The sequence below is a fragment of the Typopeltis vanoorti genome, chromosome 6 (assembly GCF_054136105.1).
Source record: "Typopeltis vanoorti isolate ZY-2024b chromosome 6, IOZ_Tvanoo_1.0, whole genome shotgun sequence".
NCBI classification, from domain to species: Eukaryota; Metazoa; Arthropoda; class Arachnida; order Uropygi; family Thelyphonidae; genus Typopeltis; species Typopeltis vanoorti.
The window spans coordinates 83,263,055-83,280,792 of record NC_143554.1 but is presented as its reverse complement, the minus strand read 5'-3'; the positions used below and the strand labels follow the sequence as shown (position 1 = coordinate 83,280,792).

At 39.1% G+C, this 17,738-nt stretch overlaps 1 protein-coding gene across 5 annotated transcripts in view; it reads right to left on the bottom strand.

The window, feature by feature from the left end:
• The window catches only part of Dpck (Dephospho-CoA kinase), a 118,011-nt gene that overhangs the window by 19,293 nt on the left and 80,980 nt on the right, over positions 1-17,738 (bottom strand). The gene's annotated exons all lie outside the window — the stretch shown is intronic.

The following is a 17,738-nucleotide window of genomic DNA, read 5'->3' as shown; positions in this document are numbered from 1 at the left end:
TGTGTTAGAAGAACAAGTCTGCTCCCATAGAAGAGCGAAGCTGCATCTGTAAATGTGCAGAGCCTTCGGTGATGTAAATCAGTGTTTTAATTTTTAACACAATTGGGGATCACATTGTTATTTTGGCAGCGTTTTTAAAAGGGCTAATCAATTCAGTTGTCTGGAAATCTTAAACTTGCCATATTGCCCTGTTTCAGTGGGCAAGGAAAATTTTACAAACAGATAGAGGAGGATTGCAATGGGTTCTTGACTTTCTTCACCCCTGGCCAACTTCTTTATGGAGACCGTTGAAGAAAAAGCTTTAAACACTGCCCTACATAAACCAACTGTATGGCTATGATACATGAATGATGATGTGTTCTCCATTTAGCAGGATGGCCTGGATACACACAAAAATTTCTTAACACACCTAAACAATCAACAACACCAGGATCCAGTTTACCTTGGAAAAGGAAAACAAGAGTTTCCCATTCCTAGATACTCTGATTACAGGCCAGCATTATGGATCCATGGCATTCTCTGTTTACAGAAAACCTACACATACAGGTAGTTATATTCACAAGCAGTCATCCCCACCTTCCCAACAATAAGGGTTTATTAAAATCCTATATAACAGGGCAAAATTAATCAATTTGGATAATACAGCTTTAACTACTGATATAGTAGTTCATGCCCTTGAACAAAACATACCCCACAAATCAACAAGGCCATCATAATAGACAGACAAGACAATGAAACAATGCTTAGAATATCGGAAATGATAGCCATAAAATGTGACGAGAACTCAATCAACGTCCACCGACCCTACATAATCTCTGAGTGTTGGAAGCTTCACAACATAAAAATTAGGTCACAACTCCGACCAATAGGCAATAACAAAACGTTTCAAAGGCAGAAACACCGAGCCGACACGATACAGCATCCACTTCCTCCATGAGTTCAGATGACGACCTACATGGTTGAAACGGCTCGCACCCTGTCAACCCTTCCTCTAAAAAGTTGCTATTTTCAGCCCCCTTTTTCCCACCCTACAAAAGAAGCCCTCTGCCTACCCTTAAATATAATATATGTATATATTACACAAAAAAAAACGGGTTTTTTTCAAATTAATTCTCCCACAATGCCTAAGCCTCCTCCCCCACTCCAACTTTCAAAACCATAACAGCAGAAGTATGCACACCGCAGAAAGATGGGCAACAACAACATTCAAGAAAAGGTATGTGCGAATTTTCTTCTATTATGCTACATATATTTGTCTCTAAAATACATTTGCAATGCCCTAAGACTTCTTGAGTAAGAAGCGAATGACATTAAAACACAGGCACTCCTAAACAAAAGCAGGCAAAATAGCCCTAAAAATAATAGTTTTTTAAGAGGAGTAACATGAGAGCTTTCCCAGAAATAATACCTAACTACTGAACTTGATATTATTATTCAGGCCTCCATGGAGTCAGGAAGGACCTCCCACGATGAGTCCCTTCCTAAGAAACACAGTCTATCAAGACTCATCGAGGGGAGGTGTCCCCCCCCCCTAAGAAACACAGTCTATCATACCACTCCTTGAACTCATTGACCGTTCTCGCTCTCACCACTCCATCAGGCAATGCATTCCATGGTTCAACCACCCTCCACGCAAAGAAACCACTCCTCTCCCTCTTGCTCACAGTTTCCTTTCGTAACTTCCAGGGATGGCCTCTTGTCATCACTCCTTCCCGCTGTTCAACCAAGCGAAAGAACTCCCCAGTGTCAACCCTATAACCACCTCTCAACAGTTTAAAAGTATCAATCATATCACCTTCCTTCTTCTATCCACCAAACTCTGCAGTCCACATTCCCTCAGCCGATCCTCATAACTATCATTGTACAGTCCTGAAACCATCTTTGTTATCTGCCTTTGTAGCCTTTCCACAGTTAATTTATCCCCTTCAAATCCTGGGGACCAAATGTCAGAACAATAGTCCAAGTGTGGTCTGATCAGAATCTTATACAACGGGATGATAACTGTTTTATCTCTGCAGGTCAGTGTCCTCATTATTGCAGCAATACTCTGTGTTACCTTCACCACCTTTGCAATGTGTCCCCTAAATTTCAGGTTTCTATCAATCATCAATCCCAGATCTCTTGTCTCCCCTACTTCCTCCAGTATACCTCCTCCCATAGAGTATGCAGTGTCCCATCAATGTTTCCCAAACCTCAAGACCTTACATTTTGCTGCATTAAACCGACACTCCCCCCATTCATTTGCCCATCTATCTAGCTTATTCAAATCCTCTTGCAGGGCTGCCGCATCTGCACTATTACTAATAATCCTTCCCAGCTTTGCATCATCTGCAAACAACTGAACATCCCCTTGCAATCCACTGACAATGTCATTGATATAAAGGTTAAACAATATAGGTCCCAGCACTGAGCCCTGTGGGACCCCACTTGTAACCATCTTCTTCCATGAAACTGCCCCACCATACACAACTCTCTGATACCTATCGGACAGCCAATCTGACATCCAGACCCATGTGCTGCAACGTAAATATCAGCTGATCATATGGCACTATGTCAAATGCCTTTGCTAAGTCTAAGAAAATGCCAGTATGTGCCTTTCCCTCATCTAATGCTCTTGCAACTTTATCATAAAAGGCTAGCATATTGCTAAAACAAGAATGCCCTTTCACAAATCCATGTTGACTCTCACAGATAACATTACCCTCATCTGCCCAATGCTGTATACGGTCCTTCACTACTTTCTCCAAGATCTTACTAACTACTGATGACACACAAACTGGTCTATAATTAGACACTTCCAGTCTGCTACCATCCTTATGCAATGGCACTATCTTACCTTCCTTCCATTCCATGGGCACCTTTCCAGTAGCCAGACTTTCATTGAAAAGCTGGGTCAAAAGCACTGTCAGTTCCCTAGCACATTCTCTCAAAACTCATGGTGAAATACCATCCACTCCCACAGCTTTACTGACATCCAGAGTACTCAGTATTTGAAACACACTCTCCTCCTGTACCTCTAAACCTTGAACCTGCCCTATCCTTCTAGCATTAAAACTGACTCCTCCAGGATGAAATACTTCAATAAAGTGGTCATTGAACAATTCTACTATGTCCTCTGCATCAGTCACTCTATTCCCATTTTTATCCCACAATATAATTTTTCCAGTCATTTCTCCTCCTACTGGCCACATAGCTAAAAAAATTCCCTAGGATTTTCTTTGGATCTTAGGACTAATCTCCTCTAATATTCCAGTTTCGTCTTCCTTACCATACTAGTCACCCTACTGGCCTGTGTCTTATACTCTTCATGCATCTTCTCTTCTCCTGTCTCTTATCTCTTCCGTCTCTTTTTCGCATGGAATTCCTGTTTAATATTGTTTGTCATCCACTTTACTCCAAATTGTGTCCTCTTGTTCACTCGTGGTATACAACTTATCATTGCTGCTAACCAATATTCTTTCATAATTTCCCACGCACTAGTGATATCCGGTCTTCCAATTCCTCCCTCCATGAAACTTCCCCAAGTTGACATCTTAGACTATTATAATCACCTGCCTTATAATTCCACATGTTCCCGTCTCTTTGAGACTGATGCATGTCTATTCATTTTCCAAGTCAAAACCATATGGTCACTCTCTCCAACTGGTGGGAGAGATGTCATCTCAGTTATTATCAACTCTTCTGATGCTATAACCAAATCCAAAACTCTTGAACCTCTTGTTCCCTAAGACATTTATCCCTCAAGAATTCTAGAAATTCCATTCCCTTATTGCTACATGCATCTTCCTCTCCCCAGTTTATACTACTGTAGTTAAAATTTCCCATAACAATCATTCTTCTTGCACTTGAACTCAACTGTCTAAACATTTCCTGGTCTGCACACTCTGTGCTCCTGGGTCTGTAGCAACACCCCACTAAATATCCTGTCTTGCGCACCTCTACCTCACACCATATGCTTTCAAAATCATTGGTGTCACTGCCTTCCAAAGTCTCCACTCTTAGAGGACATAGGTCGTCACTATCATAAGCAGTACTCCACCACCACGCTTTCCCTTCCTATCCTGCCGAAAAATGCTGTACCCAGCGACTTCTATTCCTGTTATTATATCCTCTTCTGTCAACCACGTCTCAGTGATCCCAATAATTTTTGGCCAGGCTGATGCTATCTGTGCCACCAATTCCTCTCCCTTATTCCGGATACTCCTGGCATTAGTATATAGCATATAAATGGCATTGTTTCTATACCCAGCATTATCCCCTCTAGACTCCACTGAGCTCAGTGTTACCTGACATTGTCTCCCGTCTCCCAAGTATCCATTCCCACAAGAGGCCACCCCTGCTATCATCCTCCCTGGGACACACTGACTCATTCAGAACAGCAATCTCTCCAGATGCCTACGTCCTTCCTCATTCAAATGTAAACGGTCTCTAGCATACAACTCCTCTCTTTCCTCAAACGCACTCCAAGCATCCACATATACCAGTCCTCTCTTGTCACACATTCTAGCTATTATGTCATTCAATATTACTGCTCTTCTGCTCATTTCGTCATTATCACACCTAGGCCACACACACACACTATCTTTCCTCTCTGTGTCTTCTATCATACCACCTCAAGGCAAGAAACTCATATCTCTCACTGCCCTATTTACACCACCACTCGAGTCATTTGTTCCCACCATCACAATTATCTCATCCACCCTTTCACCTCTCTTAACTGCCAAAGCCACCCTTTCTATCGTTCCTCCTGGCAAACACTCCTCAAGCATCCTATCTTGATCACCATGGATCATTGAGTCCCCGTACATTATACCTCTTACCATTCCGTCTCTCCTACTGTTTCCATTCTCTCCTCTTCTAGCATTCCCATACCTCTTTCTCCTGTTTCCATTCTTTCCTATCATTCCCAAAACTCTCTCTCTCTCTCCCCCCTACTCCGATTTGCCTTGCATTTATCTCTTCCATTCTTCTAATCTCATATTTCATACTTATCATACTTCTCCCAAGACATTCCACCTCCTCTTTCAGCTCCCTCTGCAGGTCAGTCACTCTAAATTGAAATTCACTCTCCCAAACAAAACCATCTAAACTTTCAGTCACTCACACCTTCTACACTATCAACTATTATTTTCTTCATTCTCTCCTATCACACTACTTGTCTTCCTGTATTCATTTTCCGTTCCTGGAGCAACAAGGTCAGTTATTGAGATATCTGCTGCATACACACCCCATCCTCTCTCACAAGCCAGACATCCAATTCCCAAGATGCATACATGCTGCAAATACTGCATGCCACAAACTCCCTTATTATATTGCTTATAATAGAGTGCCCAAATGGCAGAGGACTTGACGACACGCTATTTGCGACTGTAGCTGAATCCACCATCATTCGTTACTGCCGAGGGATTACTAGCATAAACGTTAATTATTCAAAATCAAAAATAAATAAACGCTAAATAAGTAAACAATTACAAGCAAAACAAAACATAAATGAAATAAAACTAAATACAGTAATGAAAACTTAGCTTCGTCTTGTCTTCCAATGTTATGCATCCGCCCCCGTCTTCTCGGTAAACACCCTTAACAATTTCTTAGCCAATTGCTACAACCCCAAAAAAAGTATTAAAACCATGAAATTGCAACCCCCCCCCTTTCAAAGCAGGTATTACTGAAAATCTATCACCATTCCATATATTTGGGGCACATCCAAAAAAATTAACAGACATCCTAAGAAAATATGACCTTACAACCACTTACAGACCAATAAGAAATTGGAATCTCTTATTTGCTCTACCAAAGATCAGCCATGCCCCCATAGATCTACCAGGAGTATACCAGGTCCCTTGCAGTTGCAAACTGTCCTACTACAGTTTGCAACTGTAGCAACAAAACAGACAGGACTACATCTGATTCCGCCAATACAGCTCAGGACTTGCTATGTTTTGGACACCCACCAGAGGATATGCTGGAAAAAGGCCACTCTATTATTGCAGCAAATACAAGTATGAAAGACTATTCATTGAATCTGCCTCAGCTCTGAAAAACTTTCCAAATCTTGGGTGCATACATTTTAAGATAATCAGCCCAACGGCCAAGACATTCCAAATTAGCCAACTAGGGAACACCATTTGGGACTCTAGGCATGACTTCTGTTGCCTTTATTCAGTCTCATTTGCTCAGTATTAATGCCTGCATGCACATATTGTATTTTTGTGATCCCTGTTGATGGCAATGTAAAAATACCAAAATGTAGGAAGATATTAAAGTTTTATAATTAATGTTCTAGTGTATGTTATTTTCTGAAAAATTAAAAGCAAAGGAATTCGCTGCAATGTCTGTGGCCGATACTATCAATTGTACTTAAATATTTTCTATACATCCTGCTGTTGTTTTTGGAATTATGATTAAAACAATTAATGCTATGAGACCAATGCATCATCAAATTCCAGACATTTACCCTCAAGTGTGTGTACAGAATATGATAGTAGTACTACATGAAAAATTTACATCATTACTAACTTCCTCGAAATCAATCTGTTACCTGTCAAGACTCCAACATTATTAGACCTTATATTTCTATCGTCTAAGGCACTTTGTACCATATCAATCCACCTATATCTTGGTCTTCCTCTGGGTCGTTTTCCAGCCAACCTAGCATTGAACACTTGTTTTGCTAATCTTTCCTCACTCATTCTGTTTAAGTGACCATACCACCTGAGATTAGCACTATTAACGCATTCCTGGATGCTGACAATGTCAAGTTCTTTCCTAATATCCTCGTTTTTAATATGATATTGCCATTGATGCCATCTGTTCACGCCTATAATCTTTCTCAGGACTCTCATATCTGCGGTCTCTAGTCTTTGGTCAAGTGTTTTACTTCTGACCCAGCTCTCAGATCCATAAGTTAAAACTGGTTTGAACACTGTCTTGTATACAGCTAATTTAGTGTTCCGACTAATTTCTCTCTTATTCCATATGAATTTATTCAATTGACTTCCCATCATACCAGCTTTGCTGATTCTGTTGTCTATTTCTATATTTAATTTACCATCTTCAGTAAAAATCGTGCCTAAGTAGCTGAAATGTTTTACTTTTTCCACAGGATCCCCGTTCACAACACAATTGGCATTTTCAACAATTCCACCTATTTTCATTGTCTTTGTCTTTTTAATGCTGACCTTCATACCATATCTATTACAACAGTTATTCAATTTAGTCAGGGAATCTTGCAAACTTGTAGCGGATTTATTTAGAAGTATACCATTGTCCGAATAAAGCAAAGAGCTGTGCACATTTTTATGTCGGAACTTTGTGTTAGTAATAACTAGTCCATGTCCTGAGCTGATATCCAACAGGTATTTGCCATTATTATTAGCTTTGCTCTTTTCTCTAAATTTTCCCAAAATATTTTTGTATGTCTGACAATCATTTCCTACTCTCCTATTTAGATCCCCAGCAAGGACACCAATTTTTCATTGTGTCAGTTGTTTTCTCTAAAGCCTCAAAAAAATTCCTCCACTTCTACCTAAGTAGAAACTTCTGTGGGACCATAGGCACAAATAAGTCTCATTGTCCAGTTCTCCATTCTGGTATTTCCCCACATCACTCTACTTGAGATTACCTGCCATTCAAAAAGATTAGCCTCGTATTTAGTGTTGAATACTATGGTAATTGATCGTCATTGCCAGAATATAACATTTTGTATTTATTGCTCAGAAAGATCTCGCCAGTTTTTGTCTTTTTTGTTTCGGTCACCCCCTATTATGTCAATCTGGTACTTATCGAGTTCCTCAGCTAGCTCCATTTCTTTGCCATTCAGGCTTCTTATGTTGATAGTACAGATCTTGAACACAGGTGATGTTGAGTTAGGGTGTGTTTAGGATTTTTTCCAGTAGCTGACTTTTCACTGTTCACCCTGGTTCTCTGGCGAAAGCAATGGGATCTTGTTTAACTGGGCAATGTCATTTTATCTTATGGTTTTAGCCAAGAAGAATACAATTTGGTCAGCTAAATCGCAAATTGCCAGCCCATCCTCGTTCGTTCAGTATCTAGGTGGATAGCTAACAGGGTGCACCACAAGAAGGTGAGGATTGAACATTAGGTTAGAAGCCCTGGTCGGCTTTCTACATTCCTTTAAAGGCTAGGTGGAGGTCTCCTCTCAGTTATACCGCTTTGACACTTAATCACCCTAGACCAATGCATTGTCTAATAATTGTGTTTACTCTTCTGAACAGTTTGCCTATTTTGCAGAACGAAAAACCCAAAGTTTCTGGGAAGAAAAAACTCTGCCACTTCCATATGAACCGACTAATTCACCTTCACTTTAACAAACCCTTATAAAGGATACATCTTTGACAAGATTCAAATCCAGGTCTTTACAATCAAAAGACATTGTTTATACCAACTGAGTTATGGAGACCTTGTTGATGCATAATCCAAATATATTTGGTGCTAAAATGATTTGGGATGACATTTTCAAATATGGTAAATGTGGTGTACAGCATGTACCATCATTTACTTTTATGCAGAGGTAAACAAGTGTTAGCGACCAATACCAGTTTTGAGATAACAGGTTGGTTTGTTAGTTAATATATTTGTGAGGGAACACTTTTTTATTGAAAAATTATGCAAAAAAGATCTATACTTCAGTCTCTTTTTCCAAACAAATGAACATACACAGTGAAACCAACATCCATAACTTGTTTTAACAGTATTACAACACCAAATTAGAAAAGGATTTTTGCAAACTGGCTAATATTACACTGGATTTCAAAGCAACATGTTAGTTTACATGCAACAATGAGTGAAATTATTCAAATTGTAATGGACCAAAGATTTATTTTAAATTTTCAAAAGTAATTTGGTGCTCTATAATGCTGTTTAAAAGAAGTATTGGAGTTGATCTTAAGACGACAGTCTCTTAAATTTTTGGCAGATTAATGCAGCCATACTTTTAAGGTTAGGAGAATGCTTTATGACTATTGCTGGATCTAAAAATAGTTTTTCCGACCTGTAATGACTTCTATATAGCACATTGGTTTTCTTTCATCTAATCCTGTGTGAAGGGTGTGCAAAGCATTGTCTCTGCCAGTCCTGACTTGACATAATAATAGTAGCCTTGACTCAGAGCATGCAATAACGTTTCTGTAAGCACTTGCAATGATAAATTTATAACCATACGATCTCCACAAAGCTGCAGTCAGAGCATAGTACATTGGCATTGTTGGAGAATTTCAAACCCACATGTCAAATTAGTAACTTTGATCTGCTCTCCTAAGGACAAACTCTATCCACTAGCATATCCTGGAGTGTATAAAGTTCCCAGTGCTACTGTGGACAGACAGGAACATCTAATATCCTCCTGGGACAACATAAGAAATACAATTGTTATTAGTATTGTTATGGCAAGTCACGCTTATATTCTGTTGTAGTATACAGAAAATTAAAGTGTAAGGACCACATTGCTGAGCGGTTAAGACACCACATCAGATAACTGCACTGCTAAAGAGACACAAGGAAAAAAGGAAGTTATTCTACCATGTTATAAAACTGTTAATAGTTCTAATATTTTTTCTGTCACAGAGACATCTGGGATACAATATGAAAATTGTAATAACACACACAAAACAAAAAGAATAAATGGAAGATGTTAGACTTAGAAGCCTATAGTTTTAAGAGAGGGATTCTAGAGATGCTGGTAGCTGAGGTCTAAGGGTTTCACACAGTGATTTGGGAAACAGCATTTCTTAGACCAGCTCAAAGCACCATTGAAGGCACCCCCTCTTAGAACTTTCTTTCACATATTTTTTGTGTGGATGTGTGTGTGTGTATGTTACTACAATTTCTATACTGTATTCCAGATCTCTGTGACAGGGACAAAATACTGGAACTATTAAACCTGTGTTAATTATGCTGTTTTCATTCCATTAAAGACCACATCTGAACATGTAGATTTTCAATCAGTAAAATCAAATTATCATCATCATCAAATTCCTGCCATGTACCCTCAAGGGGTGTACAGGATATGACAGTACTACATGAAAAAATTACATCATTACTAACTTCCTATCTACAATTTTCCTCCAAATCAGTCTGTTACTTGTCAAGACTCCAACATTATCAGATCTTATATTTCTATCATCTAAGGCACTTTGTACCATATCAATCCACCTATATCTTGGTCTTACTCTGGGTCGTTTTGCTGCCAACCTGGCAGAGAACACTTGTTTTGCTAATCTTTCCTCTCCCATTCTATTTAAGTGACCATACCACCTGAGATTAGCTCTGCTAACGCATTCCTGGATGCTGACAATGTCAAGTTCTTTCCTAATATCCTCATTTTTAATATGATATTGCCATTGATGCCATCTGTTCATGCCTATAATCTTTCTCAGGACTCTCATATCTGCGGTCTCTAGTCTTTGGTCAAGTGTTTTACTTCTGACCCAGCTCTCAGATCCATAAGTTAAAACTGGTTTGAACACTGTCTTGTATACAGCTAATTTAGTGTTCCGACTAATTTATTCAATTGACTTCCCACCATACCAGCTTTGCTGATTCTGTTGTCTATTTCTATATTTAATTTACCATCTTCAGTAAAAATCGTGCCTAAGTAGCTGAAATGTTTTACTTGTTCCACAGGTTCTCCATTCACAACACAGTTGACATTTTCAATGATTCTGCCTATTTTCATTGTCTTTGTCTTTTTATTACTGACCTTCATACCATATCTATTGCAACAGCAAATGAATTTAGTCAGAGAATCTTGCAGACTTGTAGCGGATTTATTTAGAAGTATAACATCATCCGCATAAAGCAAAGAGCTTACATTTACATCTCCAATTTTGATATCAGGTTTAATACCACTTTCCTTCATAACGTGATCCATATAGATAATGAATAACAGAGGGGATAATGTACATCCTTGTCTCACACCACATTTAACATTAAACCATCTTCCTGTACTTCAATTCTAACTGCTGACTTACAACTCAAATAAAGACTAAGTATTGCTTGATATAATGCCCCATTGACACCATATAACTGCAGCGTATTGAATAGCTTCTCTCTTGGCACCTTGTCATATGCCTTTTCCAAATCAACAAAACTTAAATACAGATCTTTGTTTATTTCCATGTTTTCTCGACTATTTGTCGTAAAGTGAAGATCTGATCCTGACAGCCTCTATTTGGCCTGAATCCAGCTTGTTCTTCATCAAGCTTTTCTTCCACAATTCTTCTCAATCGTTTCTCAAGTATACTTGCATAGATCTTGCCAGGAACACTCAGTAGGGAAATACCTCTGTAATTCTCACATTCAGTTTTATTTCCCTTTTTATATATGGGTACTATGAGAGCTCTACTCCAATCATCGGGAATTCGTCCTCTGTCCAGGCTTTCTGAACTATGCAGTGCAGCCACTGTAAGACTTTTATACCACCATACTTCAGCATTTCTGGTCGAATATCATCTACTCCTGCTGCCTTTCCACATTTCAAGCCTTTGTTGGCTTTTTCTACTTCAAGTATGGATATGTATTCCTGACTGCATGCCTGGTCAGTGTTTTTTTTTATCACTGCTTGTTTCATTTTAGCAGTTTTTCAAAGTAATTACTGCATAGTTCAAGGATATCTTTTTCTCCTGTTTTCATGTCACCTTTATCATCTCTAACTCCTTTTACAGCACTCTTTCCTCCATTCCTAAGCGTCTTCAACAACCTCCAGAATATTTTGCCACCTTCTTGATATTTATTTTCTATATTCTTGCCAAAGTCCTCCCATGACTTTTGTTTAGCTAGTTTTACACACTGTTTAGCTTTCTTACATTTGTCTCTGTATTCTGTAAGAGTAAAAGCTGACTTATTTACCAGGAACTTTTGATATGCTTTCTTCTTTTCCTTCACTGCCTCTTTAACTTCCTGTGTCCACCAGGAAGTTCTGATTTTTTTATTCTTGCACACAACCTCACCACATGCCTCTCTGGCAGAATCAATCAATGTTTTCTTCAGAGTTTGCCACTGAATCTCCAAGGTTTGATTCCTGTTCTCAAACTCTTTCATTTTCTTTTCAATAATCTTTCTGTATTTTAGTCTACAGTTCACATCTGAGAGCTGCTCAACTTTTATTCGCTTTAAAACTTTCTTACATGTTATTCTTTCCAATATGAAATTCAATTTTATCCTGCTCAAGACTAAATAGTGATCACTTCCAATTTCAAATCTTCTATACACTCTGGTGTCCTGCACCAGGGAGAAAACATTATATCAACAATAACATATTCAATGAGACTTTTCTTATTCCTAGCCTCTTCTCTCCATGTGAATTTGAGCACATTTTTATGTTGGAACATGGTGTTAGTAATAACCAGTCCATGTCCTGAGCGGAAATCCAACAGATATTTGCCATTATTATTAGCTTTGCTCTTTTCTCCAAATTTTCCCAAAATATTTTTGTATGTCTCACAATCATTTCCTACTCTGCTATTTAGGTCCCCAACAAGGACCAACTTTTCCTTTTTCATTGTGTCAGTTGCTTTTTCTAAAGCGTCAAAAAATTCCTCCACTTCTACCTTAGTAGACCCTTCTTTGGGACCATAGGCACAAATAAGTCTCATTGTCCAGTTCCCAATTCTCATATTTGCCCACATTACTCTAATTGATACTGACTGCCATTCAAGATTAGCCTCGTATTTTGTGTTGAATACTATGGGTACTCTTTCTTTTCCTTGATTGTCATTGCCTGAATATAACATTTTGTATTTATTGCTCAGAAAGATCTCACCAGTTTTGGTCTTTTTTGTTTCAGTCACCCCTATTATGTCGATCTGGTACTTATCTAATTCCTCAGCTAGCTCCATTTCTTTGCCATTCAGGCTTCTTATGTTGATAGTACCGATCTTTAACTCTGGTGATGTTGAGTTGGGGTTTGTTTTCAGATTTGTTCCAGTAGCTGACTTTTCGCTGTTCGCCCTGGTTCCCTGGCGAAAACAACGGGGACCTTGTTTAACCGGCGACGCCCCAGTCGGCATGAAAATTTGTCATGTTGTACCATCATTTTTTATTTTGGTTTAACCAATAAGAATACAATTTGGTCGGCTAAATCCGAAATTGCCAGCCCATCCTCGTTTGTTCAGTATCAAAGTAGATACCCAACAGGGTGCACCATGAGAAGGTGAGGATTGGACATTAGGTCAGAAGCCCTGGTCGGTTCTCCGCATTCCTTTAAAGGCTGTGTGTAGTTCTCCTCTCAGTTATACAGCTTTGACCATTAAGCACCCCAAATCAAATTATAAGAAGAATATATTGTGTTTATTTATTTGGCTGTATTAATATAATTAAATGATACTGACCTGTCCCGCCGCATATACTTGCGGCTTCTTCTGGGTTAGGATTGAGACGAACAAAAAAGTACAATAAAAGGCTAATGTGAACCACGATATTATTCAAAATAGAGAAACAAGTAGAAACTGTTACAATAAATTAAACAACAAACACACGAACCATGGAAGCTGGCACGGGTCAGCCATTATGTGTGACATCTAATGAGCGATTTCCAAATATCACATGGGATCGTTCCTTGACTTCTATTGAGTGTGCCACTACGTTAGATTCATTTATGTTGCAGGCAGTGAAATTGTCCTCTAGGTAAGGCATGGAGCTCTTATCTCATTCAGTGGTATGATGTGTGTGTGGGGGAGAAATGAGAAGCTTGATCAGAGTTGTCTTCATTTTTCATAATTTTTTTTTTTTTTTTAAATCAAAACATCTAGGAAAAGTAATTTTTCTTTTTCAAGTTCCAAAGTGAATTTTATTTTATGGTGGAAGCAGTTGAGAGATGAAAGAAATTCGTGCAGTTCAGCAACACTGTATTTTCAGATGGTAAAGATGTTATATACATATCTCAACCATATCGAAGACTTTTTGTTTGAAGATGTGAGGAAATGTTTTTCCAAGATTTCCATGAATAAGTTGGCACATAGAGGAGATAGAAGACTTGCCATTGCTATGATGGATAGCTGCTTGCAGATTTTCCTCGTTCCATCTGAAATAATTGGAGTGGAGACAACCTGAAGAGTTCAGCAGCATCAGGAGGGAACAGATCATCTATAAATTTTATAACTTCACTGGAACATGGGTGAACAAAGATGCAATATCTAGACTCATTATAAAAATGGCATGATGGAAATTTTCCCCTAGTTTTTGTACAAAGTGTTGCGAGTTTTTGATAGTCCATATGTCCATAGGGGGGTTGAGTTCGAGGTTATATCGTAGTGTGTAGTGTTCGTGCAAGCTCCTGATAAGATAAGTATTATTTTCAGTTATCGTTGATAAAATTAGTTAATATTGCGTAGTTTTGTTTGCCTTGCGTATTTTAGTGCGTCTGTTTGTGTGTTTTTGGTGTGTATAACTTATTATTTGATAAAACACGTTGCAATAATTATGGCACCTGTACGAAGGAAAATGGCGGCCAGTAATGATGGTTCGCCATCGTTATCAAAGAACAATAGTATAAAAGAAATGAGTCAGTGTACTAGCTGTGAAATGTACGCTTTACGGAGTGCAGTCGGAGTGTGGATAGATGATAATAAAGGATTGAATGTGTGTAGAAAATGTAGGGAGAATGAGGAATTGAAGTGTATTTCGGATCGTGAGTGTGATATTTTTTTCAACCTTCAGAATGAAGAAAATAGCGATATGACAAGAAACGGCAAAGTTGTACATGAGCATTATGAGAGTGTGAATGTAGAAAGTATGAATGATAGTATTAATGGTTTCTCAGAGAATAAAAAAGATGAGATAGATGCATTGAATGAGATAGCGTTGTTGAATGGTGCGATAGAAAGGGCAAAACAGCAGCTAGAGTGCATGAACAAAAGTCGACTGAATGAACCAACCAATAATAAAAGGTATGACAGGAAAAATAGGCGTATGAATGTGAACATGAACAAAATGAAGGATAGAGTGCTGTATGGAGACTCGTTAGTACGAGGTGTGTTAATAGAGGATTTGACAAAATCGTACCAACCTGGTGCGACCATAAAGGATGTAACTGAGTCTATTAGAGAGCAAAAGGAAAGGGTGAAAGAAATGATTGTTGTGGCAGGTACGAATGATTTGAAAGGAGATAAAATGGAAATGATAGAAGACCTGAATGAATTGTTTGAGGTAGCAAAAGAAAAGAGTGAGAGAGTTAGAATGATTAGTCTTTTGCCACGGTATGGCAGTGAAATGCTTAAAAGGAGGGCCATAATTGTGAATGACTTTATGCGTGGGTTCTGTATGACGAGTGGTGTGGAATTTGTGGATGTGTGGAGTGAGTTTGATGGGCGAAAGAATCTATATAAGATGGATGGCTTGCATTTGAATGGTTATGGTGTAAGAAGACTTGAGAAAGTGTTGCTGAATGTAGTGGATGTGCAAATTCAGGGAAACTAGATTTGTTAAGGGGGGAAGTAAAGATACAGTCCTTATGGAGGCAGTTGAATGTAAGAATGAATATAATATGCCAGAGCAAATAAGGACAACAAATCTGAGTGGGATAGTTAATATAAGGCATCAAGGTAGGGTTGGGGCTAATGGGGGGTCTTAAATTCATGTACACTAATACTAGGAGTATTAGGAACAAAAAGGAAGAGTTTTTGGCCATGGTTGGCACTTCCAGACCACAGGTTATTGGTATTAGTGAAACATGGCTGACTGTAGATGATATAGCTGGTGGGATTGAATGTGATGGGTATAGTGTGTTCAGGAATGACAGAGAGAATAAAATGGGGGGAGGAGTATTGTTGATGATAGCTGATGAACTGCTGCCAAGGAGAATAGAAGTTGAATTGCAGGATAGAGAAAAGAGCACATTTGAGGCCATTTGAGGATTACGAAAGAACATTGGCCATGCGGGCTAAAGAGAATCCTAAACAGTTTTTTAGATATGTAGCAAGTAAAAGGAAAAATGTACATGGCAGAATGATTTTAAAGAATGCCGATGGTAGGGAGGTAACTGAATCAGTTGAGATAGCTGAGTTACTGAGTGAGCACTTTGCAAGAATATATCATCCAGGTGGTGACATTGCAGAAACGAATGTACCAGTAGATTATACAGGAATTGTGGTGAATGAAGTGGAGGTGAGTAGTCTATTGCATAACCTCAATGTCAATACATCTGTGGGGTTGGATGGTATACCAGCTCGTGTAGTATGAGAAGCAGCTAATGAATTGTCAGTACCCTTGACCATTTTGTTTAATTTGAGTCTCGGGTCTGGGTTAGTCCCGAGCGGGTGGAAGGAGGGGAAAATAGTTCCACTGCATAAAGGTGGTTCCAAGACCGCTGTTGTAAATTACCGACCGATTAGCATATCAGGAATCATTGTCAAGGTCTTAGAGAAATTAGTCAAGAAAAGAATACAGGATTGGATAGATGAAAATGGGATATTGTATGGGGGACAACATGGTTTTGTGAAGGGTAGATCATGCCTCAGTAACTTGCTCACGTTTTATAACACTGACAGCTGAACTGGATAGGGGTAATGGGTTTACAGTGATACTACTGGACCTTGCCAAGGCCTTTGACAGGATACCACATGGAACCCTAATCAGTAAACTGGAGCAGATGGGGATGGATATAGGGTTGGTGAGATGGACAGGAGGGTGGTTGAAGGAGAGATACCAGAGAGTGGTTTATTCAGGAGTGGAGTCAAAAAGATGTCTTGTGACTAGTGGAGTGCCGCAGGGCTCTGTTCTTGGACCACTGCTTTTCAATTTGTTCATCAATGATATTGGAAAGGATTTGAGAGGAAGTGTTCACTTGTTGGGTATTGCAATTGTGAGTGCACAGGATGTCAAAATTTTACAGGATGATTTGGATAGTTTGGAGGACTGGGCTAGGAAAAATGGATGTCAATTTAATGTGGCAAAGTGTAAGGTTATGCACTTTGGGGTGAAAAGAATAGCAGCAGTATATCACATTAGTGGAACCGTACTCCAGGAGATTGAGGCCAGGGATTTGGGAGTGTTGGTGGATAGGGAATTGAAGTTTAGGGGGCACATTGCAAAAGTGGCTAAATCAGCTCATCAAATCACTTGGCTTCTGAAAAATACTTTAACATACAGAGAGAAGCAAGTTGTTGTTCCTCTGTATCGAGCCTTGATAAGACCCCATCTGGACTTCTGTGCCCAGTTATGGGCACCAGGGTTTCTTCGTGATGGGGAGGAAGTGGAGAGGGTCCAGAGACGAGTGACCAAGATGATAGCAGGTCTGTGGAATGAACCTTATGAGAATAGGTTGAGGATTGGTGGGTTGCAGAAATTGGACGATAGGCGAAGGAGGGGTGATATGATTGAGACATTCAAATTACTGAAGGGTTTTTATAAGATTGATCCAGAAGATATTTTTGAAAATATGACTGGTGGTGGGAGGACTAGGGGCGATGCATGGAAGCTGGGCAAGAGCGTGGTTGACAAGGGTGTTAGAGCTAGGTTTTTTACTTGGAGAGTGGTGAATGAGTGGAATAAGCTTCCAGAGTCTGTTGTGGGTGCTACGACCGTGAATGAGTTCAAGGCAAGATATGATAGATACTGTGTGAATGTTGAATAGTTGTTCCAGACATGATGTTAGGGCCTCCCTCGATGAGTCTGTCGACTCCTTGGAGTTTCCCGGAACAATAATAATAATAATAATAAATAATATGTCTAATGTGGTTCTTTAGAATATTAGCAAGATGCTTTGATAACAGATAAGGAGA